Source organism: Oncorhynchus nerka, unplaced genomic scaffold (assembly GCF_034236695.1).
Source record: "Oncorhynchus nerka isolate Pitt River unplaced genomic scaffold, Oner_Uvic_2.0 unplaced_scaffold_3316, whole genome shotgun sequence".
Taxonomy (NCBI): domain Eukaryota; kingdom Metazoa; phylum Chordata; class Actinopteri; order Salmoniformes; family Salmonidae; genus Oncorhynchus; species Oncorhynchus nerka.
Window position 1 is genome coordinate 10,001 of NW_027037979.1, and position 14,292 is coordinate 24,292.

General features: G+C 51.1%; 1 pseudogene; it reads left to right on the plus strand.

The window, feature by feature from the left end:
- Positions 1-5,480, plus strand: part of LOC135566793 (lipoyl synthase, mitochondrial-like) — an 8,875-nt pseudogene extending 3,395 nt beyond the window's left edge.
- The last annotated feature ends 8,812 nt before the right edge of the window (positions 5,481-14,292 follow it).

A 14,292-nucleotide genomic window follows, 5' to 3' on the forward strand; every position in this document is an offset into this window, starting at 1 on the left:
TGCCTTAGACCGCTGTGATACAGCCTGGAATCGAACCAGGGTCTGTAGTGACTCCTCTAGCACTGAGATGCAGTGCCTTAGACCGCTGTGATATAGCCTGGAATCGAACCAGGGTGTCTGTAGTGACGCCTCTAGCACTGAGATGCAGTGCCTTAGACCGCTGTGATACAGCCTGGAATCGAACCAGGGTCTGTAGTGACGCCTCTAGCACTGAGATGCAGTGCCTTAGACCGCTGTGATACAGCCTGGAATCGAACCAGGGTGTCTGTAGTGACGCCTCTAACACTGAGACGCAATGCCTTAGACCGCTGCGCCACTCTCAAGAGCCGTGACTCAAATATCTCTTTTCGTTCTCTGTTGTCTTGATCCATTAGTCTTCCCTCTCCACTTCCTGTTTTATTTCTCATAGGACAGCCATGGCGTCCACCGTCCAATGAAACTCTTTCTCTGAACGTCTGCTGTTGATGTGAATCTTGTCTGACTGACGTCAGTGAACTTAATGACCTGCCTGTCAACTGATTGGTTAATGGGTCGTTGTGTTCGACAGATATCGCTGACGGGGGGGCGGAGCATTTTGCCAAGACCGTCTCCAACCTGAAGGAGAGGTACTCATCCATCATCCATCCATTCATCCTTTCAGCCATTAATTCATTCATCCATCCATCATCCATCCTTTCAGCCATTAATTAATCCATCCATCCATCATTCATCCTTTTATTAATTCATCCATCATCCATCCATCATTCATCTTTTCAGCCATTAATTAATTCATCCATCCATCATCCATCCTTTCGGCCATTAATTAATCCATCCATCCATCCATCCTTTCAGCCATTAATTAATTAATCCATCCATCCATCATTCATCCTTTTATTAATTCATCCATCATCCATCCATCATTCATCTTTTCAGCCATTAATTAATTCATCCATCCATCATTCATCCTTTCAGCCATTAATTAATTCATCCATCCCTCCATCATTCATCCTTTCAGCCATTAATTAATTAATTCATCCATCATCCATCCTTTCAGCCATTAATTAATCCATCCATCATCCATCCTTTCAGCCATTAATTAATTCATCCATCCATCCATCATTCATCCTTTCAGCCATTAATTAATTCATCCATCCCTCCATCATTCATCCTTTCAGCCATTAATTAATTCATCCATCCATCCATCCATCATCCATCCTTTCAGCCATTAATTAATTCATTCCATCATCATCCATCCTTTCAGCCATTAATTAATTCATTCATCCATCCATCATTCATCCTTTCAGCCATTAATTAATTCATCCATCCATCCATCATCCATCCTTTCAGCCATTAATTCATTCATCCATCCATCCATCATTCATCCTTTCAGCCATTAATTAATTCATTCATCCATCCATCATTCATCCTTTCAGCCATTAATTAATTCATCCATCCATCATTCATCCTTTCAGCCATTAATTAATTCATCCATCCATCCATCATTCATCCTTTCAGCCATTAATTAATTCATCCATCCATCATTCATCCTTTCAGCCATTAATTAATTCATCCATCCCTCCATCATTCATCCTTTCAGCCATTAATTAATTCATCCATCCATCATCCATCCTTTCAGCCATTAATTAATTCATCCATCATCCATCCATCATTCATCCTTTCAGCCATTAATTAATTCATCCATCCATCATTCATCCTTTCAGCCATTAATTAATTCATCCATCCATCCATCATTCATCCTTTCAGCCATTAATTAATTCATCCATCCCTCCATCATTCATCCTTTCAGCCATTAATTAATTCATCCATCCATCATCCATCCTTTCAGCCATTAATTAATTCATCCATCCATCATTCATCCTTTCAGCCATTAATTAATTCATCCATCCATCATTCATCCTTTCAGCCATTAATTAATTCATCCATCCATCATTCATCCTTTCAGCCATTAATTAATTCATCCATCCATCCATCATTCATCCTTTCAGCCATTAATTAATTCATCCATCCATCCGTCTGTATATGACTGACTTATTAAACCACTTTGTCTTCTGACTAAATGTCGTTGTCTCCTCCAGGAAGTCCCAGATCACGGTGGAATGTCTGACCCCTGATTTCAACTACTCTGACTAAATGTCGTTGTCTCCTCCAGGAAGTCCCAGATCATGGTGGAATGTCTGACCCCTGATTTCAACTACTCTGACTAAATGTCGTTGTCTCCTCCAGGAAGTCCCAGATCACGGTGGAATGTCTGACCCCCTGATTTCAACCACTTTGTCTTCTGACTAAATGTCGTTGTCTCATCCAGGAAGTCCCAGATCACGGTGGAATGTCTGACCCCCTGATTTCAACCACTTTGTCTTCTGACTAAATGTCGTTGTCTCCTCCAGGAAGTTCCAGATCACGGTGGAATGTTTGACCCCTGATTTCAACTACTCTGACTAAATGTCGTTGTCTCCTCCAGGAAGTCCCAGATCATGGTGGAATGTCTGACCCCCTGATTTCAACCACTCTGACTAAATGTCGTTGTCTCCTCCAGGAAGTCCCAGATCATGGTGGAATGTCTGACCCCTGATTTCAACCACTTTGTCTTCTGACTAAATGTTGTTGTCTCATCCAGGAAGTCCCAGATCATGGTGGAATGTCTGACCCCCTGATTTCAACCACTTTGTCTTCTGACTAAATGTCGTTGTCTCCTCCAGGAAGTCCCAGATCATGGTGGAATGTCTGACCCCTGATTTCAGAGGAGACCTGGCAGCGGTGGAGAAGATCGTCCAATCAGGGCTGGACGTTTACGCCCACAATGTGGAGACCGTCCGCGAGCTGCAGAGGTACGGGCCCTGACCCTTACGTGACCCTATTCCCTATACAGGGGACTACGTTTGACTCGGGCCCTGACCCCTACGTGACCCTGTTCTCTATACAGGGGGGTCGTTTGACTCGGGCCCTGACCCTTACGTGACCCTGTTCCCTATACAGGGGACTACGTTTGACTCGGGCCCTGACCCCTATTCCCTATACAGGGGGGTCGTTTGACTCGGCCCATAGGGAACAGGGGGGGTGGTGTCGTTTGGGGACGCAAAGCATGGCTACACTGTTAAGACCCTGGTCAATATACCTCTACCTGTCTGTCTGGTCTCAGAATAACTATACCTGTCTGTCTGGTCTCAGAATAACTATACCTGTCTGTCTGTCTACCTGTCTGTCTGGTCTCAGAATAACTCTACCTGTCTGTCTACCATCAGGCTCTCTCTCCCTGACCTGCTCCACTGTGAACCCAATGAAAGGAAACAGCTGTAGCCTGGGTTCCAGTCTGTTTCTCCCTGACCTGCTCCACTGTGAACCCAATGAAAGGAAACAGCTGTAGCCTGGGTTCCAGTCTGTTTCTCCCTGACCTGCTCCACTGTGAACCCAATGAAAGGAAACAGCTTCAGCTGTAGCCTGGGTTCCAGTCTGTTTCTCCCTGACCTGCTCCACTGTGAACCCAATGAAAGGAAACAGCTTCAGCTGTAGCCTGGGTTCCAGTCTGTTTCTCCCTGACCTGCTCCACTGTGAACCTAATGAAAGGAAACAGCTGTAGCCTGGGTTCCAGTCTGTTTCTCCCTGACCTGCTCCACTGTGAACCCAATGAAAGGAAACAGCTGTAGCCTGGGTTCCAGTCTGTTTCTCCCTGACCTGCTCCACTGTGAACCCAATGAAAGGAAACAGCTGTAGCCTGGGTTCCAGTCCGTTTCTCCCATCATTCCAGTGCTCGTCATGACACCGAGTACAAGGAGTGGAATGTTAACACAACAGGTTCTGGATTCCAGGCTACTTCTATTTTTCTTCATGGATTCCCCAGTGAACCATATTTGTCCCCCCCCCCCATGGTGCAGTACACTTCCTGTCCACCAGGAAGGGGGAAGGAGACGATGGACTTGGTGTGAAGGAACTGTCTTTGTTAAGAGGTTAATACCGACTCTGACCAGCAGGTGGCAGCAAAACGCCCCCATTTTTTTAATAGAAACTTGACTGTTGGACCACGTCTATCCTAGACAATAACCTTCATATAATGGACTCTGGTCCATCTTAGTGCACTTCATAGGGAATAGGGTGCACTTCATAGGGAATAGGGTGCATGTCAAATGAAGTGCACTTCATAGGGAATAGGGATGCAGTTCAAATGAAGTGCACTTCATAGGGAATAGGGTGCACTTCATAGGGAATAGGGTGCACTTCATAGGGAATAGGGCTCATGTCAAATGAAGTGCACTTCATAGGGAATAGGGTGCACTTCATAGGGAATAGGGTGCACTTCATAGGGAATAGGGTTTGAGGTCAAATGAAGGGCAAATTTCATATAGGGAATAGGTGCAATTTCTATAGGGAATATGGATGTATTCAAAATGAAGTGCACTTCATAGGGAATAGGGTGCACTTCATAGGGAATAGGGATGCAGTTCAAATGAAGTGCACTTCATAGGGAATAGGGATGCAGTTCAAATGAAGTGCACTTCATAGGGAATAGGGCACCATTTGGGTTTTGCAGTTCCCCTGAATACAGATCGGCACCAGAGGAACCGCCGAGTCTGAATATATTGTCCGTAACTTTTACTGACGGAAAAGAAATCATTTATATTTTCTTTCTATGACCTTTTGACCCCACAGACACGTCCGTGATCCGCGGGCGAACATCGACCAATCCCTGAATGTCCTGCGTCACGCCAAGGGCGTCAAACCAGACATTCTCACCAAGACTCTATCATGTTGGGTCTTCGAGAGACGGACCGGCAGATCTATAACACACTGACCGGTACATACACACACACACACGCACACACACACACACGTCCGGGAGAGACGAACAGATATGATATATTTGTAACCAGTAACGGTGTTGTTGTTGTTGTTGTTGTTGTTGTTGACAGAGCTGAGAGAGGCAGGAGTGGATTGTCTAACACTGGGACAGTACATGCGGCAGCCCACCAAACGCCACCTCAAACGCCACCAAGGTACACACACACACACACACAGAGACACAGAGACACACACACAGACACACACAGACACACACACACAGAGACACAGACACACACACACACCACACACACACACACAGAGACACACACACACACAGAGACACACACACACACAGACAGACACACACACACACACACACAGAGCCAACCACCCAGGCAGCAGGATTTCAGTTCAGAATAACCATGTGTGTGTGTATGTCTGTGTGTGTGTGTGCGTGTGTCTGTGTCTCTGTGTGTGTGTGTCTGTGTGTCTCTGTGTGTGTGTGTGTGTCTGTGTGTGTGTGTGTGTGTGCGTGCGTGCGTGTGTGTGTGCAGGTAGAGGAGTATGTGACTCCTGAGAGGTTTGTCCACTGGGAGGAGGTGGGGAAGGAGATGGGATTCGTCTACACAGCCAGCGGACCCTTAGTGCGCTCCTCATACAAAGCAGGTGAGACACACAGAGACACGGAGACACAGACAGAGACACACACAGAGACACGGAGACCCAGACACAGAGACACGGAGACCCAGACACAGAGACACGGAGACCCAGACACAGAGACACAGAGACCCAGACAGAGACACGGAGACCCAGACAGACACGGAGACACGGAGACCCAGACAGAGACACGGAGACCCAGACAGAGACACGGAGACCCAGACAGAGACCCAGACAGAGACACGGAGACCCAGACAGAGACACGGAGACCCAGACAGAGACACGGAGACCCAGACACAGAGACACAGAGACACACACAGAGACGCAGAGACCCACACAGAGACACGGAGACCCAGACAGAGACACGGAGACCCAGACAGAGACACGGAGACCCAGACAGAGACACGGAGACCCAGACAGAGACACGGAGACCCAGACAGAGACACGGAGACCCAGACAGAGACACGGAGACCCAGACAGAGACACGGAGACCCAGACAGAGACACGGAGACCCAGACAGCCACAGAGACACGGAGACCCAGACAGACACGGAGACCCAGACAGACACGGAGACCCAGACAGACACGGAGACCCAGACAGACACGGAGACCCAGACAGAGACACGGAGACCCAGACAGACACGGAGACCCAGACAGACACGGAGACCCAGACAGACACGGAGACACGGAGACCCAGACAGAGACACGGAGACCCAGACAGAGACACGGAGACCCAGACAGAGACACGGAGACCCAGACAGAGACACGGAGACCCAGACAGAGACACGGAGACCCAGACAGAGACACGGAGACCCAGACAGAGACACGGAGACCCAGACAGAGACACGGAGACCCAGACAGAGACACGGAGACCCAGACAGAGACACGGAGACCCAGACAGAGACACGGAGACCCAGACAGAGACACGGAGACCCAGACAGAGACACGGAGACCCAGACAGACACGGAGACCCAGACAGACACGGAGACCCAGACACAGAGACACGGAGACCCAGACACAGAGACACGGAGACCCAGACACAGAGACACGGAGACCCAGACACAGAGACACGGAGACCCAGACACAGAGACACGGAGACCCAGACACAGAGACACGGAGACCCAGACACAGAGACACGGAGACCCAGACACAGAGACCCAGACACAGAGACACGGAGACCCAGACACAGAGACACGGAGACCCACACAGAGACACAGAGACCCACACAGAGACACAGAGACCCACACGGAGACCCACACAGACACGGAGACCCACACAGACACGGAGACCCACACAGACACGGAGACCCACACAGACACGGAGACCCAGACAGACACGGAGACCCAGACAGACACGGAGACCCAGACACTGAGACCCAGACAGACACGGAGACCCAGACAGACACGGAGACCCAGACAGACACGGAGACCCAGACAGACACGGAGACCCAGACAGACACTGAGACCCACACAGAGACCCAGACAGACACAGAGACCCACACAGACACTGAGACCCACACGGAGACCCAGACAGACACGGAGACATTCTCCCCTCTCATTCTCCTCTCATTCTCCACTCCTCTCATTCTCCACTCCTCTCATTCTCCACCCCTCTCATTCTCCACTCCTCTCATTCTCCACCCCTCTCATTCTCCACCCCTCTCATTCTCCTCCCCTCTCATTCTCCACCCCTCTCATTCTCCACTCCTCTCATTCTCCACCCCTCTCCACTCCTCTCCTCTCATTCTCCACCCCTCTCATTCTCCACTCCTCTCATTCTCCACTCCTCTCATTCTCCTCCCCTCTCATTCTCCTCCCCTCTCCACTCCTCTCATTCTCCTCTCCTCTCATTCTCCACTCCTCTCATTCTCCTCCCCTCTCATTCTCCACCCCTCTCCACTCCTCTCATTCTCCTCCCCTCTCATTCTCCACCCCTCTCATTCTCCACCCCTCTCCACTCCTCTCATTCTCCACCCCTCTCATTCTCCACCCCTCTCATTCTCCACCCCTCTCATTCTCCACCCCTCTCCACTCCTCTCATTCTCCACCCCTCTCATTCTCCTCCTCCTCTCATTCTCCACCCCTCTCATTTCTCCACCCCTCTCATTCTCCACTCCTCTCATTCTCCACCCCTCTCATTCTCCACCCCTCTCATTCTCCTCTCCTCTCATTCTCCACCCTCTCATTCTCCACTCCTCTCATTCTCCACTCCTCTCATTCTCCACTCCTCTCTCATTCTCCTCCCCTCTCATTTTCCACCCCTCTCATTCTCCACCCCTCTCATTCTCCACCCCTCTCATTCTCCACTCCTCTCATTCTCCACCCCTCTCCACTCCTCTCATTCTCCACCCCTCTCATTCTCCACTCCTCTCATTCTCCACTCCTCTCATTCTCCACTCCTCTCATTCTCCTCCCCTCTCATTCTCCACCCTCTCATTCTCTCCTCTCCACTCCTCTCATTCTCCTCCCCTCTCCACCCCTCTCATTCTCCTCTCCTCTCATTCTCCACTCCTCTCATTCTCCACTCCTCTCATTCTCCACTCCTCTCATTCTCCTCCCCTCTCATTCTCCTCCCCTCTCATTCTCCACTCCTCTCATTCTCCACCCCTCTCATTCTCCTCCCCTCTCCACTCCTCTCATTCTCCTCCCCTCTCATTCTCCTCCCCTCTCATTCTCCACCCTCTCATTCTCCACCCTCTCATTCTCCTCCCCTCTCATTCTCCTCCCCTCTCCACTCCTCTCATTCTCCTCCCCTCTCCACTCCTCTCATTCTCCTCCCTCTCATTCTCCACTCCTCTCATTCTCCACTCCTCTCATTCTCCACCCCTCTCATTCTCCTCCCCTCTCCACCCCTCTCATTCTCCACTCCTCTCATTCTCCACTCCTCTCATTCTCCACTCCTCTCATTCTCCTCCACCTCTCATTCTCCATCCCTCTCATTCTCCACCCCTCTCATTCTCCACCCTCTCATTCTCCACTCCTCTCATTCTCCACTCCTCTCATTCTCCACCCCTCTCATTCTCCACTCCTCTCATTCTCCACTCCTCTCATTCTCCTCCCTCTCATTCTCCTCCCCTCTCATTCTCCTCTCCTCTCATTCTCCACTCCTCTCATTCTCCACCCCTCTCATTCTCCACCTCTCTCATTCTCCACCCCTCTCATTCTCCACTCCTCTCATTCTCCACCCCTCTCATTCTCCACTCCTCTCATTCTCCACTCCTCTCATTCTCCACCCCTCTCATTCTCCACTCCTCTCATTCTCCACTCCTCTCATTCTCCACCCCTCTCATTCTCCACCCTCTCATTCTCCACTCCTCTCATTCTCCACTCCTCTCATTCTCCTCCTCTCATTCTCCACTCCTCTCATTCTCCTCCCTCTCATTCTCCTCCCCTCTCCACTCCTCTCATTCTCCTCCTCTCATTCTCCTCTCCTCTCATTCTCACTCCTCTCATTCTCCATCCCCTCTCATTCTCCACCCCTCTCATTCTCCACTCCTCTCATTCTCCACTCCTCTCATTCTCCTCTCCTATCATTCTCCACCCCTCTCATTCTCCACTCCTCTCATTCTCCTCTCATTCTCCCTCCCTCTCATTCTCCTCCCCTCTCATTCTCCACCCTCTCATTCTCCACTCCTCTCATTCTCCACCCCTCTCATTCTCCACCCCTCTCATTCTCCACTCCTCTCATTCTCCTCTCCTCTCATTCTCCACCCCTCTCATTCTCCACTCCTCTCATTCTCCACTCCTCTCATTCTCCTCCCCTCTCATTCTCCTCCCCTCTCCACTCCTCTCATTCTCCACTCCTCTCATTCTCCTCCCCTCTCATTCTCCACTCCTCTCATTCTCCACTCTTCTCATTCTCCTCCCCTCTCCACCCCTCTCATTCTCCACCCCTCTCATTCTCCACTCCTCTCATTCTCCTCCCCTCTCATTCTCCACCCCTCTCATTCTCCACTCCTCTCATTCTCCACTCCTCTCATTCTCCTCCCTCTCATTCTCCTCCCCTCTCCACTCCTCTCATTCTCCACTCCTCTCATTCTCCTCCCCTCTCATTCTCCACTCCTCTCATTCTCCACTCTTCTCATTCTCCTCCCCTCTCCACCCCTCTCATTCTCCACTCCTCTCATTCTCCTCTCATTCTCCTCCCCTCTCATTCTCCACTCCTCTCATTCTCCTCTCCTCTCATTCTCCACCCCTCTCATTCTCCACTCCTCTCATTCTCCACTCCTCTCATTCTCCTCCCCTCTCATTCTCCTCCCCTCTCCACTCCTCTCATTCTCCACTCCTCTCATTCTCCACCCCTCTCATTCTCCACCCTCTCATTCTCCACCCTCTCATTCCTCACCCCTCTCATCTCTCCACTCCTCTCTCATTCTCCACCCCTCTCATTCTCCTCCCCTCTCATTCTCCCTCCTCTCATTCTCCACCCCTCTCATTCTCCTCTCCTCTCATTCTCCACCCCTCTCATTCTCCACCCCTCTCATTCTCCACCCCTCTCATTCTCCACCCCTCTCATTCTCCACTCCTCTCATTCTCCACCCTCTCATTCTCCACCCCTCTCATTCTCCACCCCTCTCATTCTCCACTCCTCTCATTCTCCACTCCTCTCATTCTCCACTCCTCTCATTCTCCACCCCTCTCATTCTCCACCCCTCTCATTCTCCACCCCTCTCATTCTCCACTCCTCTCATTCTCCTCCCCTCTCATTCTCCTCCCCTCTCCACTCCTCTCATTCTCCTCCCCTCTCATTCTCCTCCCCTCTCCACTCCTCTCATTCTCCTCCCTCTCATTCTCCTCCCCTCTCTCTCCTCTCATTCTCCACTCCTCTCATTCTCCACTCCTCTCATTCTCCACTCCTCTCATTCTCCACCCCTCTCATTCTCCACCCCTCTCATTCTCCACTCCTCTCATTCTCCACTTCTCTCATTCTCCTCTCCTCTCATTCTCCACCCCTCTCATTCTCCACTCCTCTCATTCTCCTCTCATTCTCCTCCCCTCTCATTCTCCACTCCTCTCATTCTCCTCTCCTCTCATTCTCCACCCCTCTCATTCTCCACTCCTCTCATTCTCCACTCCTCTCATTCTCCTCCCCTCTCCACTCCTCTCATTCTCCTCCCCTCTCCACTCCTCTCATTCTCCACTCCTCTCATTCTCCTCCCCTCTCATTCTCCACTCCTCTCATTCTCCACTCTTCTCATTCTCCTCCCTCTCCACCCTCTCATTCTCCACCCTCTCATTTCCACTCCTCTCATTCTCCTCTCCTCTCATTCTCCTCCCCTCTCATTTTCTCCCTCTCCACTCCTCTCATTCTCCTCTCCACTCCATTCTCCACTCCTCTCATTCTCCTCCCCTCTCATTCTCCACTCCTCTCATTCTCCACTCTTCTCATTCTCCTCCCTCTCCACCCCTCTCATTCTCCACTCCTCTCATTCTCCTCTCATTCTCCTCCCCTCTCATTCTCCACTCCTCTCATTCTCCTCTCCCTCTCATTCTCCACCCCTCTCATTCTCCACTCCTCTCATTCTCCACTCCTCTCATTCTCCCTCTCATTCTCCTCCCCTCTCATTCTCCACTCCTCTCATTCTCCTCTCCCTCTCATTCTCCACCCCTCTCATTCTCCACTCCTCTCATTCTCCACTCCTCTCATTCTCCTCCCCTCTCATTCTCCTCCCCTCTCCACTCTTCTCATTCTCCACTCCTCTCATTCTCCACCCCTCTCATTCTCCACCCTCTCATTCTCCACCCCTCTCATTCTCCACCCTCTCATTCTCCACTCCTCTCATTCTCCACCCCTCTCATTCTCCTCCCTCTCATTCTCTCCTCCTCTCATTCTCCACTCCTCTCATTTCTCCACTCCTCTCATTCTCCACTCCTCTCATTCTCCACCCTCTCATTCTCCACCCTCTCATTCTCCACCCCTCTCATTCTCCACCCCTCTCATTCTCCACCCTCTCATTCTCCACTCCTCTCATTCTCCTCCCCTCTCATTCTCCTCCTCTCTCCCTCCTCTCATTCTCCTCCTCTCATTCTCCTCCTCTCCACTCCTCTCATTCTCCACCCCTCTCATTCTCCACCCCTCTCATTCTCCACTCCTCTCCATTCTCCACTCCTCTCATTCTCCTCTCCTCTCATTCTCCACCCCTCTCATTCTCCACCCCTCTCATTCTCCTCCCCCTCTCCTCTCATTCTCCTCCCTCCTCTCCACTCCTCTCATTCTCTCACTCCTCTCATTCTCCTCTCCTCTCATTCTCCACCCCTCTCCTTCTCCACTCCTCTCATTCTCCACTCCTCTCATTCTCCTCCCCTCTCCACTCCTCTCATTCTCCACTCCTCTCATTCTCCACTCCTCTCATTCTCCTCCCCTCTCATTCTCCTCCCCTCTCATTTTCTCTCCTCTCCACTCTCTCATTCTCCTCTCACTCTCATTCTCCTCCCCTCTCCTCTCATTCTCCTCCCCTCTCACTCTCCTCTCATTCTCCTCCCCTCTCATTCTCCTCCTCCCCTCTCACCTCCTCTCATTCTCCTCCCCTCTCATTCTCCTCCCCTCTCCTCTCCTCTCATTCTCCACTCCTCTCATTCTCCACTCCTCTCATTCTCCACTCCTCTCATTCTCCACCCCTCTCATTCTCCACCCTCTCATTCTCCACTCCTCTCATTCTCCACTCCCTCTCATTCTCCTCTCCTCTCATTCTCCACCCCTCTCATTCTCACTCCTCTCATTCTCCTCTCATTCTCCTCCCCTCTCATTCTCCACTCCTCTCATTCTCCTCTCCTCTCATTCTCCACCCCTCTCATTCTCCACTCCTCTCATTCTCCACTCCTCTCATTCTCCTCCCCTCTCCACTCCTCTCATTCTCCTCCCTCTCTTCTCCCTCCTCTCATTCTCCACTCCTCTCATTCTCCTCCTCTCATTCTCCACTCCTCTCATTCTCCACTCTTCTCATTCTCCTCCCCTCTCCACCCCTCTCATTCTCCACCCTCTCATTCTCCACTCCTCTCATTCTCCTCCCTCTCATTCTCCCCTCCCCTCTCATTCTCCTCCCCTCTCCACTCCTCTCATTCTCCTCTCCACTCCATTCTCCACTCCTCTCATTCTCCTCCCTCTCATTCTCCACTCCTCTCATTCTCCACTCTTCTCATTCTCCTCCCCTCTCCACTCCTCTCATTCTCCACTCCTCTCATTCTCCTCTCATTCTCCTCCCCTCTCATTCTCCACTCCTCTCATTCTCCTCTCCTCTCATTCTCCACCCCTCTCATTCTCCACTCCTCTCATTCTCCACTCCTCTCATTCTCCTCCCCTCTCATTCTCCTCCCCTCTCCACTCTTCTCATTCTCCACTCCTCTCATTCTCCACCCCTCTCATTCTCCACCCTCTCATTCTCCACCCCTCTCATTCTCCACCCCTCTCATTCTCCACTCCTCTCATTCTCCACCCCTCTCATTCTCCTCCCCTCTCATTCTCCTCTCCTCTCATTCTCCACCCCTCTCATTCTCCACTCCTCTCATTCTCCACTCCTCTCATTCTCCACCCCTCTCATTCTCCACCCTCTCATTCTCCACTCCTCTCATTCTCCACTCCTCTCATTCTTCCACCCCTTCTCATTCTCCACCCCTCTCATTCTCCACTCCTCTCATTCTCCTCCCTCTCATTCTCCTCCCCTCTCCTCTCTCATTCTCCTCCTCTCATTCTCCTCTCTCCCTCTCATTCTCCACCCCTCTCATTCTCCACCCTCTCATTCCTCCACTCTCATTCTCCACTCCTCTCATTCTCCATCCCCTCTCATTCTCCCTCCTCTCATTCTCCACTCCTCTCATTCTCTTCTCTCTCACTCTCTCATTCCTCCTCCCTCTCACTCTCCCTTCTCCTCTCATTCCTCCTCTCCTCTCATTCTCCATCTCCTCTCATTTCTCTCTCTCCTCTCATTCTCCACTCCTCTCATTCTCCACTCCTCTCATTCTCCTCCATCTCTCCTCTCCTCTTCATTCTCCACCCCTCTCATTCTCCACCCTCTCATTCTCCACTCCTCTCATTCTCCTACCCCTCTCATTCTCCTCCCCTCTCATTCTCCACTCCTCTCATTCTCCTTCCCTCTCTCCACTCCTCTCATTCTCCACCCTCTCATTCTCCACCCCTCTCATTCTCCACCCTCTCATCTCCTCCACTCCTCTCATTCTCCTCCCCTCTCATTCTCCACTCCTCTCATTCTCCACCCTCTCTCCCTCCTCTCATTCTCCACCCCTCTCATTCTCCACCCTCTCATTCTCCACCCCTCTCATTCTCCACCCCTCTCATTCTCCTCCTCCTCTCATTCTCCACTCCTCTCATTCTCCACCCCTCTCCACTCCTCTCATTCTCCACCCTCTCATTCTCCACTCCTCTCATTCTCCACTCCTCTCATTCTCCACCTCTCCACTCCTCTCATTCTCCACCCCTCTCATTCTCCACCCCTCTCATTCTCCACTCCTCTCATTCTCCACTCCTCTCATTCTCCACCTCTCCCTCTCCACTCCCTCCTCATTCCTCCCTCTCCTTCTCCTCTCTCCTCTCCTCTCATTCTCCACTCCTCTCATTCTCCACCCCTCTCCTTCTCCACTCCCTCTCATTCTCCACTCCTCTCATTCTCCACTCCTCTCATTCTCCACTCCTCTCATTCTCCTCCCTCTCCCTCTCATTCTCTCCTCTCCTTCTCATCTCTCTCTCCTTCTCATTCTCCTCTCATTCTCCCTCCTCCTTCTCCACCTCTCATTCTCCCACTCCTCTCCTTCTCCACCCCTCTCATTCTCCACTCCTCTCATTCTCCACCTCTCATTCTCCCTCCTTCTCATTCTCCACCCCTTCTCCCTCCTCTCATTCTCCACTC